Source organism: Sapajus apella, unplaced genomic scaffold (genome assembly GCF_009761245.1).
Source record: "Sapajus apella isolate SASKATOON/1434 unplaced genomic scaffold, GSC_monkey_1.0 scaffold28, whole genome shotgun sequence".
Classification (NCBI taxonomy): domain Eukaryota; kingdom Metazoa; phylum Chordata; class Mammalia; order Primates; family Cebidae; genus Sapajus; species Sapajus apella.
Genome location: NW_022436968.1, coordinates 20,442,054 through 20,455,936, shown reverse-complemented (window position 1 = coordinate 20,455,936; position 13,883 = coordinate 20,442,054). Strand labels below are relative to the sequence as shown.

The 13,883-nt window shown below is 40.4% G+C and overlaps 1 pseudogene; it reads left to right on the top strand.

The window, feature by feature from the left end:
* Positions 1 to 12,262: 12,262 nt before the first annotated feature.
* LOC116561143 lies at positions 12,263 to 13,497 on the top strand (annotated as a pseudogene).
* The last annotated feature ends 386 nt before the right edge of the window (positions 13,498 to 13,883 follow it).

Sequence of the window (13,883 nt, the reverse complement as noted above, 5' to 3'; positions counted from 1 at the left end):
ACTCCATCTCAGGGGGAAAAAAAAAGGAGAGGAGATTAGGACACAGACAAAAAAGGATGACCATGTGAAAACAGAAGGAGAAGCTGGCCATCTACAGGCCAAGGACACAGGCCTCAAAAGAAACCAACCCTGCTGTCACCTTAATCTTGGACTCCTAACTTCCAGAACTGTAAGGAAATAAATTTAGATTGTTTAAGCTACCCAGTCTATGGCAGTTTGTTATTGCATCTCTAGCAAACAAATATATTCCCATGTACTCCTCCAGAATCTTTTAAATACCCATTACATAGGCCATCTACTCCTTCCTTCAAACTTTGTGAAGGGCCTGCTAACACACGGCCCTCCTATCTAGAGCTGCATTCCTCTGGGGGTCCTGCACTACCAATAGGCAGCATTACATTATCCCTATCATCTGTCATCAGTTTCTGTATGCCTCAGTTACTTTTTAACCCAGAAGCAGCTAAAGGCAGTATGTGTATTACCGCTGTGATCAGACTTTTCCTCTGGACGCTGACTATCTAGGAACATATATTTATTTTTCTGTTAGAGACACCAATAGCCTTAGAAACTATCAAAATTTTGGCCAGGCACGGTAACTCATGCCTGTAATCCCAGCACTTTGGGAGGCCGTGGGTGGTGGATAACTTGAGGTCAGGAGTTCGAAACCAGCTTGGCCAACATGGTGAAACCCCGTCTCTACTAAAAATACAAAAAAACTAGCCGGTCATGGTGGCAGGTGCCTGTAATCCCAGCTACTTGGGAGGCTGAGGCATTAGAATCACTCGAGCCTGGGAGGCGAAGCTTGCAGTGAGCCAAGATCACGCCACTGCACTCCAGCCTGGGCAACAAGAATGAGACTCCATCTCAAACAAACAAAAAAAGGAAACTATCAAAATTTCATTTACATCCATATGAAATTTTCTCTGTATCTTTCATTAGACCCACAACTGATGTGGTCTGAAAATATATTATGTCATGCAAATGTTCATTAAAGAAGTTTCTGTTGACCTTGACTGAAGGTTAAGGTATAATTGATAACATGTATGTTATTTACCATGCATAATTAAGAACATGTTTATAATTCTTAACACTGAGCTTTTCAGATCTTACTTGTAGCCTTTACACCTCCTGAGAGCATTGTTTAGCCTAGTGATTAAGGACTTGGGGGAATTTTACATAAGGAAACAGGTAGTTATAGAGTGTTGCTTTTATAAGGACACCCCAAAATAAAGAGTTACAACCTTTGCTGGACCAGCTGGAGTTCTTACAAGATTGCAAAAGTCATCCTCCTTTAAAGATAGCACTTTCTGCAGTAACGATGGAGACAGAATCTGGCTGCGTGCTATCTGAGGTCAGAGGAGTAAAGAGAAAGGAGCAGTGACATGTGTCTGTAGCCTCACTCATTAGAGCCGGAAAGAGCATCCTAGGCAGACATACAACAAAAGAGACTACAGGAAGATCATCTCTCGAATGATGAAGGCATTGGGAGAACCGTTTGCTTGCTATACAGTTTGAGGTCGAAATCATCTCACTAAAGCTTTGCTTCAAGCACTTTTCAGGATGATTGTATGGCTATCCAGCTTTCTTGTGACTCAATTCTTACATTTTAAAGGAAATAAAGAATTTGGTACACACTTCAGCTGTAGAATTTAAAGGCAGAAATTCCATTTTGCAGGTAGAAGATAACACCTCTAAAAAATCTAGTCTTTAAAAACAAACAAACAAACAAAAGACAGTTCCAGGAATTAAGGAGGAAGAGTTGCCACAGAAAATAATACATGGGAGAATATATAGCATCATTTACATTGCCGTAAAATATTCTGGAGCAGTAAAGGAAGACAGTCCCGTTTCTTGGCCTGTGCCTTCCTCACTCATTGCTTGAGTCATGGTCCTCTTCAGTTTCCAGCAAAAACTTCCTTACTTATTGCACAAGTCACTGTCCTACCCAGTTTCTAGCAAAATATTAGTCTAAATCCAATCTGAATTTTGTACCAACTCTGTTACCTTGTCTGTTTCTGACTTTGCATTATCCCTCTTCCAACCTAGATAAATTGCAGTATCTTATTAGTATGGAGGAGGAGAGTGACTTAAGCAATGGGAAAAGTCGTGGTCCAAGTAATGGGACAGCTGCCCTTTGTTCTCCAGGACTTTTTTACAGCAATGGAAGTGAGATTAGGGGCAATGCTGCTTCTTCCTTTGTGGTAATAAGTGTCAGATTTCTCTCTTTCTTGTCCTCTTTTCCTCTCACTCACAAGCTGGGATTGTACCACTGCACTCCAGCCTCGGTGGCAGAATGAGACCCTGTCTCAAAAAAATAAATGAAAACAGTTTAAATTTTTAGGTGTGAAGAAAGAAGGATATCTGAGGGAAAGTAACCAAACTGCAGGACTCCACACCAATCCTTTATGTGATCATATGTTCTGTACATTTCCATCCATTGGTAACTTTATGTTGTATCTGTGGAAAACACCCTGGACTCAGAATCTGGATTTAAAGTTTAAATTTAGTCTGGGCACAGTGGCTCACACCTGTAATCCCAGCACTTTGGGAAGCCGAGATGGGCAGATCACCTGAGATTAGGAGTTTGAAACCAGCCTGGCCAACATGGTGAAACCCCATTGGTGTGCCAGGCATGGTGGCACATGCCTGTAATTCTAGCTACTTGAGAGGCTGAGGTAGGAGAATGGCTTGAACCCGGGAGGCAGAGGTTGAATTGAGCCAAAATCGTGCCACTGCACTCCAGTCTGGGCAACAGAATATGAGATTCCGTCTCAAAAAAAAAAAAAAAAAGTTTAAATTTATTGGCCTCCACTCTTCCATCCTCCTAACTATCCCAGTTGCTACCCTGCTGTGCATTGCACGGTCTCATAGGCAATAACTTATTTTGTCATTGTGACCTTCAAACAAAGTGATGTATTGAAAGCTCTCTGTAAACTCTCACTTGTCATACAAATATTAGGCCACGTGTGATGGCTCACACCTGTAATCCCAGCGCTTTGGAAGGCAGAGGAGAGCAGATCACTTGAGCCCAGGAGCTTGAGCCCAGTCCTGGTAACTTAGTGAGACCTTGTCTCTACAAAAAATGCAAGAATTAACCAGACATGGGAAGCTGAGGCAGGAGTTTGAGGTTACAGTGAGCTGTGATTGCTCCATTGCACTCCAGTCTTCATCTGAAAGAGCAAGACCCTGTCTCAAGAAAACTAGCATTAGTAGTCATTTTTATTGTTATTGTTCTAACATGTCAGATACAGTGGAAACAGTGCCCTATAATTCATTTGTTTCTTCAAACATTCATTTATTCATCAACAAATTGTTGACTTTAGAGATACAGAGATAAATAAATATGTTTTATAATAATAACTACCATTTCTTCACTTTTACTTTGTGCAAAAAAGAAAAAACTGTATAAATACTTTACATAATTTATTTCATTTAATTCTCACCAAAACTCCACAGATAGGTATTATTCCATGGATAGGTATTATTCCTGTTTGCGTATGAGGAACCTGTGGCTCCATATAGCCCAAGATCTCATAACTTTTAAAGGGCAGAAATGGTTCTCAACCAGTCCTTTTTAAAAAATTGTGTTAATATATACATAACAAAATTTATCATTTTAGCCATTTTTTTTTTCTTTTTGAATTGGAGTCTCGCTCTGTCGCCTAGGCTGGAGTGCAATGGCACAATCTCAGCTCACTGTAACCTCTGCCCCCTGGGTTCAAGCAATTCTCCTGCCACAGCCTCCCGAGTAGCTGTGATTACAGGCACCTGCCACCATGCCTGGCTAATTTTTGTATTTTTAGCAGAGATGGGGTTTCACTTTATTGACCAGGCTTGTCTCTTGGCCAGGCTGGTCTTGAACTCCTGACCTCATGATCCGCTCGCCTCAGCCTCCTAAAGTGCTGGGATTACAGGCATGAGCCCCCATGTCTGGTCACCATTTAAGCCATTTGTAAGTGTACAATTTAGTGGCATTATATACGTTCACAATGTGCAACCATCACCACTGTCCATCTTCAGAACTTTTCCATGACCCCAAATTGAAACTACACATATTAAGCAATAACTCCCCATTTTCGCTTTCCCCCATCCCCTGGTAAAAACTATCCTACTTGCTGTCTGCTTTTTGTCGCTATGAACTTGACTATTTTGTGTATCTCAATTAAGTACAATCATATAATACATGTCTTTTTGTATCTGGCTTATTTCACTTAGCATAATGTTTCAAGGTTCATCTGTGTTATAGCATCAGAATTTCATTCTTTTTTAAGGCTGAATAATATGTCATTGAATGTATATACCATATATTATTCATCTGTTTATCCCTTGATGGACATTTAGCCCAGGTCTTTTGAATGACAAACCTCTTAGCCATTAAACCAATCCTAATTGTTATTCTAATTACTATTATGCTGACAGAATAGATTAAAGCTAAACTCGTGCCCTGAGAATTTTACTCTGGGTGATTCTGGGAATTATTTAGTTTTTTTAGCATGGTTGGACATTAAGTTTAATAGGGGCCAAGCATGGTGGCATGCTCCCATAGTCCTAGCTACTCAGGAGGCTGAGGCAGGAGAATCACTTTGGCTGCAGTGAGCTATGATTGCAACACTCCACTGCAACCTGAGTGACAGACCAAGACTTCATCTCTAATAAATGGATAAAAGAATAAACTAGGATTTCTAGTCTAATATTATAATCAAACCCAGATTATCAAAAGCAGTAGGAAAAAATATCTGGCTGAATTGTATCATTCTAAAATCAGAGTTCATTTTGGAGAATTACTTTTCTTATTTCGAAGTTAAAATCTATTTGCATATTGGCAATTGGTTCTGATCACGAATTCTAATTGTATACAATAAGAAAATGTTTCATGTTAAAAAAAAATAATCTAATGGTAACATCTGAATTTAGTCTAGTAATTTAGCCTTGGTAAGCCTAACTTACCAAGGGTTGATCTTGACCAAATTCTTGTATGGATAAAATTCTTTATTCATCCACAGAAAATCCTAACCTGGATGACATTTCAATTATGATTTGGAAGACTTCTGACAATGTCATCTGGTAATTACATGTTTGATCTTCAGAAATTGGATATTTATTTTATTTATGTGTTTATTTATTGAGATCAAGTCTCTCTCTGTCACCATGGCTAGAGTGCAGTGGCTCCATTTGGGCTCACTGTAACCTCCACCTCCCGGGTTCAAGCAATTCTCCTGCTTCCGCCTCCAGAATAGCTGGGACTACAGGCGTGCGCCACCATGCCCAGCTAATTTTTTGTAATTTTAGTAGAGATGGGGTTTCACCATGTTGGCCAGGCTGGTCTCAAACTCCTGACCTCAGGTGATCCGCCCACCTTGGCCTCTCAAAGTGCTGGGATTACAGGCGTTCACTACCGTGCCCGGCGGATATTTATGTTTTTTCAACAGCTATATTGAGGTATAAATGACATACAATAAACTATATTTAAAATGTGCAACTTGTTAAGTATACACACATTCGTTGTTTTGCATGTAACGATGTGAGTTCCAGCACCATTTGTTGGAAAGATTATCTTGAATTGCCTTTATGCCTTCGTCAAAAAATCTCTTGTTCATATAGTGTGGGCCTATATCTGAACTCTTTTCTATTTTGTTTGTCTGTATTTGTGCCAATATACCTGAATGTATACCTCAGAGTACACTCAGGCAATTGTCTTGGTTACTGAAGCTTTATAAAGCCTTGAAATCAGATAGTGTAAGTCTTTTTTTGTTCTTTTTCGGTTGTTTTGGCTATTCTAGATCTTTTGCATTTTCATGCAAATTTCAGTATCAGTTTGTCAATTTCTACAAAACAGCCTGCTGAGTTTTTTATTGTGATTGCATTGAATCTATAGATCGATATGGGGAGAACTGACATCTTAGCAATGTTACATTTTCAACTCCATGGACAAAGTAACTAAACTAAAAGTAAATAATCTTTATTTAGATCTTCTTTAATTTCTTTCAGCAGTGTTATGTCATTTTTAGTGTACTTCTTTTGTGGGTCTTTAGACAAAAACTTATTTGTGATGCCATTATAAATGTTTTTTTTCTTGAAAAGTCAGATCTTTAAATTATATTAATTCATCTTTAACTATAGAATAGTTGAGTGTACAAGGATATGGCTGTGGCCAGGCACGGTGGCTCATGTCTGTAATCCCAGGATTGGGAGGCCGAGGCAGGTGGATCACTTGAGTTCAAGAGTTCGAGACCAGCCTGGCCAATATGGTGAAACCTCATCTCTACTAAAAATATGAAAATTAGGCAGGAATCGTGGTGCATGCCTTTAATCCCAGCTACTCAGGAGGCTGAGGTGGAAGAATCGCTTGAACCTGGGAGGTGGAGGTTGAAATGAACTGAGATTGTGCCACTGCACTCCAGCCTGGGTGACAGAGTGAGTCTCCATCATACACACACACACACACACACACACAAAGAAAAACAGAAAAATAAAAAAGAATGTGGCTGTATGTTTTAGGTGTAGATGTGTTATATGTTTTAATGTCAGGAATCTGTAAAAGTTTCCATACTTCTGGGTTGTTTTTTTTTTTTGTTTTTGTTTTTTTTTCAAGACAGTCTGGCTCTGCCGCCCAGGCTGGAGTGCAGTGGTGCAATGTTGGCTCACTGCAACCTCTACCTCCTAGGCTCAAGTGATCCTCCTCCCACCTGAGGCTTCTGAGTAGCTGGGGCTGCAGGAACACACTACCATACCTGGCTAATTGGTGTGTGTGTGTGTGTGTGTGTGTGTGTGTGTGTGTGTGTGTATTTTGTAGAGATGGGGTTTCACCATATTTCCCAGGCTGGTCTTGAACTCCTGACCTCAAGCAATCCACCTGCCTTGGCCTTCCAAAGTGCTGGGATTACACACGTGGGCCACCATACCCAGCCTGGTTCTGTTTCCTAGTGCTAAGGAGTAGAATAAGTGGTTTTGTTGGAAAGGCTTCGGAAAGGCTTCATCCAAATGGCTAAGTATATCAGTCCTTATTTATGGTTATACCTTCCCAACTACAAAGAAAACTTACTTCTCTTTGCTGTCTCTCTCTCTCTCCCCACCGCCTTTTTTTTTTTTTTTTTTTTTTTTTTTTTTGAGACAGAGTCTTGCTCTGTTACCCAGGCTGGAGTACAGTGGCATGATCATAGCTCATAGCAGCTGACAATTTTTGAGCTCAAGTTATCCACTTGGCTTATCCTCTAAAGTAACTGGGACTACAGACACACCACTATGCCTGTCTAATTGTTTTATTTCTTGTAGATACAGGGTCTCCTTATGTTGCTTAGGCTGGTCTTGAATTCCTGGATTCAAACCATCCTCCTATCTTGGCCTCCCAAAGTACTAGGATTATAGGTGTGTGCCACCACTGCACCTGGCCTTCTTTCTCTTTCTAAGAAACTCATGAACTATATATTTCAGTGGGAATTTTGGAGCCAACTTCTATTTTTCTGTTGAATAAAAACATTTCCAGTTTTCCATCCCAATCCTGGAAGGTGCTTAACAAATATTTGTTTTGAATGAATGAATCCATAGCACATGTAGCACAAAGGTTCTCTGGGAAGATGCTTTCTGCAGCTGAGGAGTCACATTCTTTTATCAAAGCTCTGCCTGGGTTTTATAATTTCTTGCAATTTAGTTGTACTCACTACTTGTTATTTCAATGAACCTTTAAAATGAGAGACACTTGAAAATTCTTAAATGTCAATGGGAAGGAGCCAGTAGAGAGGGATTAAAGTTAAGAAAAGGAAAAAGTGGTAACAAAGTTCTCTAAGAAAACAGAGGAGAATGGAATCCAGGGTGCAGATGGAGAGGTTGGCCTTACACAGGAGGGGAGTGAAGTTGAAGGAAGGTAGGCTATAGATGCAGTGTAAGCTGTAGGTGTGTTGCCAAGACATTGAGAGACCCAGACTAATGGTGCCTCCTTTCTCTAAGAATGAAGAATGGGGTGGTAAGGCAGGAGAACAGGAAGGTGCTATAGGGAGAGTCCAGTAGAGAAAAATAGCATCATATTCCAGAATATCTATTAATGAGAAGTTTATGTTTAGACTACAAAATTATTCTGTATTCTTCTCCCCACCACTATCCCAAACGTTTGCCGAGATGTTGGCCAGAGCTACAGTCATCTGAAGGTTGCCTGGAGCTAGAGGACTGTCCATTCACACGGTTCTTGACAGAAGGCCTCACTTACTCCTGTGGGCTGTCAGTGGGAGGCTTCAGTTCCTCATCGAGGAGGGCCTCTCCATAGGACTGCTTGAGTGTCCTCATGAGATGGCAACTGCTTTCCCCAGAGTCAGTGTTTCAAGAGAGAGCAAGGATGAAGACACAGTGACTTTTATGACCCAGTCTCTAAAGGCAGGACCCATCATTTTCATCATATGCTATTTGTCATTAAGTTCAACCAACTATCAAGGAGAAGGGAATTAAATGCTACCTTCTGAAAGGAAGAGTGCTAAAGAATCTGTGAAGATATTTTAAAATCACCTTATGGTAGTGCAGAGAGCAAAACTTCATAAAAGGACTTCCTAGTGGCTGGGTGCGGTGGCTCACACCTATAATCCCAGCACTTTGGGAGGCTGAGGCAGGTGGATCACCTGAGGTTAGGAGTTTGAGACCAGCCTGGCCAACATGGTGAAGCCTCATCTCTACTAAAAATACAAAAATTATCCAGGCGTGGTGGTGGGTGCCTGTAATCCCAGCTACTCGGGAGTGTGAGGAGAATCACTTGAACCCTGGAGGCAGAGGTTGCAGTGCACCAAGATTGTGCCACTGCACTCCAGCCTGAGAAACAAAGAACAAAACTCCATCTCAAAAAAAAAAAGAAAAAGAAAAATTCCTCAGATATGCCCGTAATTTCCCACCCATCTTTTTTGGGGAAGATGGTGAAGAAACTGGCCTTATGGGGCTGTTTTGTGCCAGACATGACTTGCTTTTCTAATTGTGAATGGGAAGTAATCCTCACTATGTTCTTCCTTCCCCTCCAAGCAGCCTGTGGCTCAGCTAGTGGTTAAAATAGCTCAACAACCTGCAATCATAAATGGTGTAGAGATATAGGAAGAGAGAAAAGGCTTGAAGTGGGTGTTATTTTCTCCCTCTGTGGTGTACATAGCAATGGAAATACCAGGTGGAATTGCCACAAGACATTGCTGCATGGCTTCAGGACCTGTCCAACCAAAGGCCAGCTCTCCATAGCCAATGGGCATATGAGCATTTGCATTTTGATAGAAACACCTTCGTTTTATAAAACTTTGGACCATAGCATCCCTTTAAGTAGCCAGGACTATTAGCACATTTAAACTATTTATTTTAAAATATGATTTATAGGGATACATGAGAGATACATCAGCAGAACTCTATGAACCTATCAAAGTTATACAGCTTCCTAAAGCATCTAGTTTATAACTAGCAAGTAGTTTAGGTAGTGAAAGCATTGGGCTGATTCCAGGGCTGCCTCAGCTGACAATCTGAAGGGAAATTGAGTGCAGTACAAGATGGAATCAAATTCTGATCTTTCTTCGAATGCCTATTGTCTGTTTTATCAAAGACATTCGATATTGACAGTGCAGGCCATTGAGTCTCAATAAAATCTATTATTCACTTTCTTCTACCTCATCTGCAGACTGTTGACATTTTCTTTTATTTCAGCACTGATGTTTTTCTTTTACATGGGAGATTTTAGCACTGATGTTGTAATTGCTTATCACACAGCTGGCCCTGTTATGATGTTCTTGTGAATGTCCCTTCATTTTCCTGATGGTCCTGTGATCCAATCTACAACCCATTTAAAAACAAAACATTTCATGTGCCATTTTATGCGGTGGCTCTTTTGGAGTTCCATTTCAGCTTCATTAATATTGATGCTGTCTGTCTCCTTGCTTATTTCAGAAGATTCTTTTAAATTAATCTTCAGAATTTGCTGTGATTTGTTGCTGTTTTGTGCGTCAGCCCCAGTACAGCTTGTCTCTCGTTAATTTTGTTTTTCTTTATTTTTATGCGTCTGCTATGACTGTTCTCCTACTTGTGCTACTGATGTGTGTCAGGTCCTTTATGGAATCCCAGTTTCGTCTCTGCCTTTCACAGTGATTTTCCATCATTAGGGACCTCTTGAATAAAAATGTAGCCCTTGTTTCTGACAGAGTCCATGTTCCCTTTCTTTTCTTTCTGTGTGATTTTCCATCATTATAGTTCTTAAATTTCTTGAATAGTGATATATACATGAACAAATGGACAGAGCAGTAATGGCTTTATCAGTGTTTTCTAAAATGTATCTGCAGGTTTGAGAGCACACAGTGCCACATCAAAATCTACTATGTATGTAAAAGAATTTTTAAGATAGATTTTTGTGGTCTATTGGTGACAATACTATGGTGCATTAATAATTCACATTCTTGCTTACAGCATCTGCTTGTTAGAATGCCAGTTCCATGGCAGCCAGATTGGAGATTAGCATTAGGTCTGAAAGTCTTTGAGGAAAATACGTACAATGCTATCTCTGCTTTTCTTTCTATAACATTTTCAAAGGTAGCCAATATTTCCTTAACCAAGAATGCTAAACTGGCAATTGCACTAATTTCAAAAATGAGGTAGAGGAAGTCAAACTTTCCTAATTTGAGATATTTTGTCTACTGGATCAATTAATTTCACTGACCACTTCTGAATAAAATAACTCCACACTTTCAGTTACAAACAGGCAAGGGAATATATAATATGATAGAAGAACAGGATTTAGATCTAACAACTATTATGGACTAAATCCAAGTCAATAAATGCTATGAAATAAAAGGGTAAAGCTCAAGTATTGGCTGTCCAATTATTGCTATAAAAATAAGAAGAAAAAGCATTATACTAAAATAAGACATGTAACATACACTTTTCACCATTGGCCAAAAACTATGCTTGCTTCACGTTCAAAATACCAATTACCAAGTGAAGAATTCAGAGTCAGCTCCAGCAGTTTGCTCTTTGAAAATGCCCTATTTAAACTATGAAAACCTATCACCAGCAGAGAGTCATACAAATCTATGATGCTTAAGTGATTACAAAGTTAAGTGAAAAAGGTTTAGTGGTTTCCCTCAGATAATGTAACGTGGCCTTGAAGCTAGAAACCAGACAATTCTGAATCTTCAGTATGTATGTATGTTTATATCTATTTATTTTTGAGACGGAGTCTCGCTGTTGTTGCCCGGGCTGGAGTGCAATGGCGCGATCTCGGCTCACTGCAACCTCCCCGTGAGCCACCACGCCCGGCCCATTTTTATTGTTAATACTGTATTTCATTAAAATTGTATTAGTTCATTTATCAATACTTTTCATATTTAGAATAGAAGCAAAAACACAAAAAATTAGCCAGGTGTGGTGGTGTGTGCCTGTAATCCCAGCTACTCAGGAGGCTGAGGCAAGAGAATCCTGTGAACCTGGGAGGCGGAGGTTGCAGCGAGCCCAGATCGTGCCACTGCACTCCAGTCCAGGCAACAATGGGAGATGGGAGACTCTGTCTCAAAAAAAAAAAAGAAAAAAAGGGAAGAAGAAGCAAAAATGCATAGAAAACAAATAGATATCCAAATGCAAAATAATGAAGTTGGATCCCTGTCTTACAAGACAAAAAAATATTGGCCGGGCACAGTGGCTCACACCTGTTATCCCAGCTGTCTGGGAGGCCAAGGTGGGCGGATCATAAGGTCAGGAGTTCAAGACCAGTCTGGCCAATATGGTGAAACCCCGTCTCTACTAATAATACAAAAATTAGCCGGGCGCGGTGGCATGTGCCTGTAGTCTCAGCTACTCAGGAGGCAGAGGCAGGAGAATCACTTGAACCCAGGAGGGGGAGGTTGCAGTGAGCTGAGACTGGGCCACTGCACTCCAGCCTGGGTGACAGAGCAAGGCTCCGTCTAAAAAAAAAAAAAAAAACTTAAAAAAATTAATTCAAAATGGATTAAGAACCTAACTATAAGAGCTGACACTATAAAAGTCTTAGAAGAAAACATAAAAGTAAATCTTCATGACCTTGGATTAGGCAATGACTTCTTAGCTATGACACATAAAATACAGGGAACAAGAAAAAGTAGATAAATTCGACCTCAACAAAATTAAAAACAATATGTTTCAAAGGACATCATCAAGAAAGTGAAAAGACAACCCACAAAATAGAAGAAAGTATTTACAAATCATATATGCAATAAAGGTCTACTATTTAGAATATATAAAGAACTCTGGATATTGAACTCAAGTTGTAAGAGGCGAGTCTAGTCTCCAAATGGAGGTAAAACTTCTGCCTGGTCGCCCCCAGCCAGAGTCCAGGCAGGGCGCAGGGGCCATGATCCAAAGGAAGCAGAGCAGTTGAGAAACTGTTTATTGGTGGTCTGAGCTTTGAAACTACAGATGATAGTTTAAGAGAGCATTTTGAGAAATGGGGCACACTCACAGATTGTGTGGTAATGAGAGATCCCCAAACAAAACATTCCAGGGACTTTGGTTTTGTGACTTAGTCTTGTGTTGAAGAGGTGGATGAAGCAATGTGTGCTCCACCACACAAGGCTGATGGGCGTGTAGTGAAACCAAAGAGAGCTGTTTCTAGAGAGGATTCTGTTTAGCCTGGTGCCCATCTAACAGTGAAGAAAATTTTTGTTGGTGGTATTAAAGAAGATACAGAAGAGTATAATTTGAGAGACTACTTTGAAAAGTATGGCAAGATTGAAATCATAGAAGTTTTGGAAGACAAAGTGCTTTTGTAAATTTTGATGATCATGATACAGTTGATAAAATTGTTGTTCAGAAATAACCACACTATTAATGGGCATAATTGTGAAGGGAAAAAGGCCCTTTCTAAACAAGAGATGCAGTCTGCTGGATCACAGAGAGGTTGTGGAGGTGGATCTGGCAACTTTATGGGTCTCGGAGGAAACTTAGGAGGTGGTGGAGGTAATTTTGGCCATGGTGGAAACTTTGATGAAAGAGGAGGTTATGGTGGTGGAAGTAGTGGTAGCAGAGGTAGTTATGGAGGAGGTGTTGGTGGATATAATGGATTTGGAGGTGATGGTGGCAACTATGGCGGTGGTCCTGGTTATAGTAGTAGAGGGGGCTATGGTGGTGGTGGACCAGCATATGGAAACCAAGGTGGTGGATATGGTGGCGGTGGTGGAGGATATGATGGTTACAATGAAGGAGGAAATTTTGGCGGTGGTAACTATAGTGGTGGTGGGAACTATAATGATTTTGGAAATTGTAGTGGACAATAGCAATCAAATAATGGACCCATGAAAGGGGGCAGTTTTGGTGGAAGAAGCTCGGGCAGTCTCTATTGTGGTTATGAATCTGGTGGTGGACATGGTAGATATGGTAGCAGAAGGTTCTAAAAACAGCAGACAAGGGCTACAGTTCTTAGCAGGAGAGAGAGCGAGGAGTTGTCAGGAAAACTGCAGGTTACTTTGAGACAGTCGTCCCAAATGCATTAGAGGAACTGTAAAAATCTGCCACAGAAGGAGTGATGATCCATAGTCAGAAAAGTTACTGCAGCTTAAACAGGAAACCCTTCTTGTTCAGGACTGTCATAGCCACAGTTTGCAAAAAGTGCAGCTATTGATTAATGCAATTTGGTGTCAACTAGATATACATTCCTGAGCTCTTTTTTCTATTGTAGCTTTTTCTTTTTCTTTTCATTACATCAGGTATATTGCCCTGTAAATGTGGTAGTGGTACCAGGAATAAAAAATTAGGCCGACGTGGTGGCTCATGCCTGTAATCCTAGCACTTTGGGAAGCTGAGGCGGGTGGATCACGAGGTCAAGAGATCAAGATCATCCTGGTCAACATGGTGAAACCCCATCTCTACTAAAAATACAAAAAATTAGCTGGGCATGGTGGCACGTGCCTGTAGTC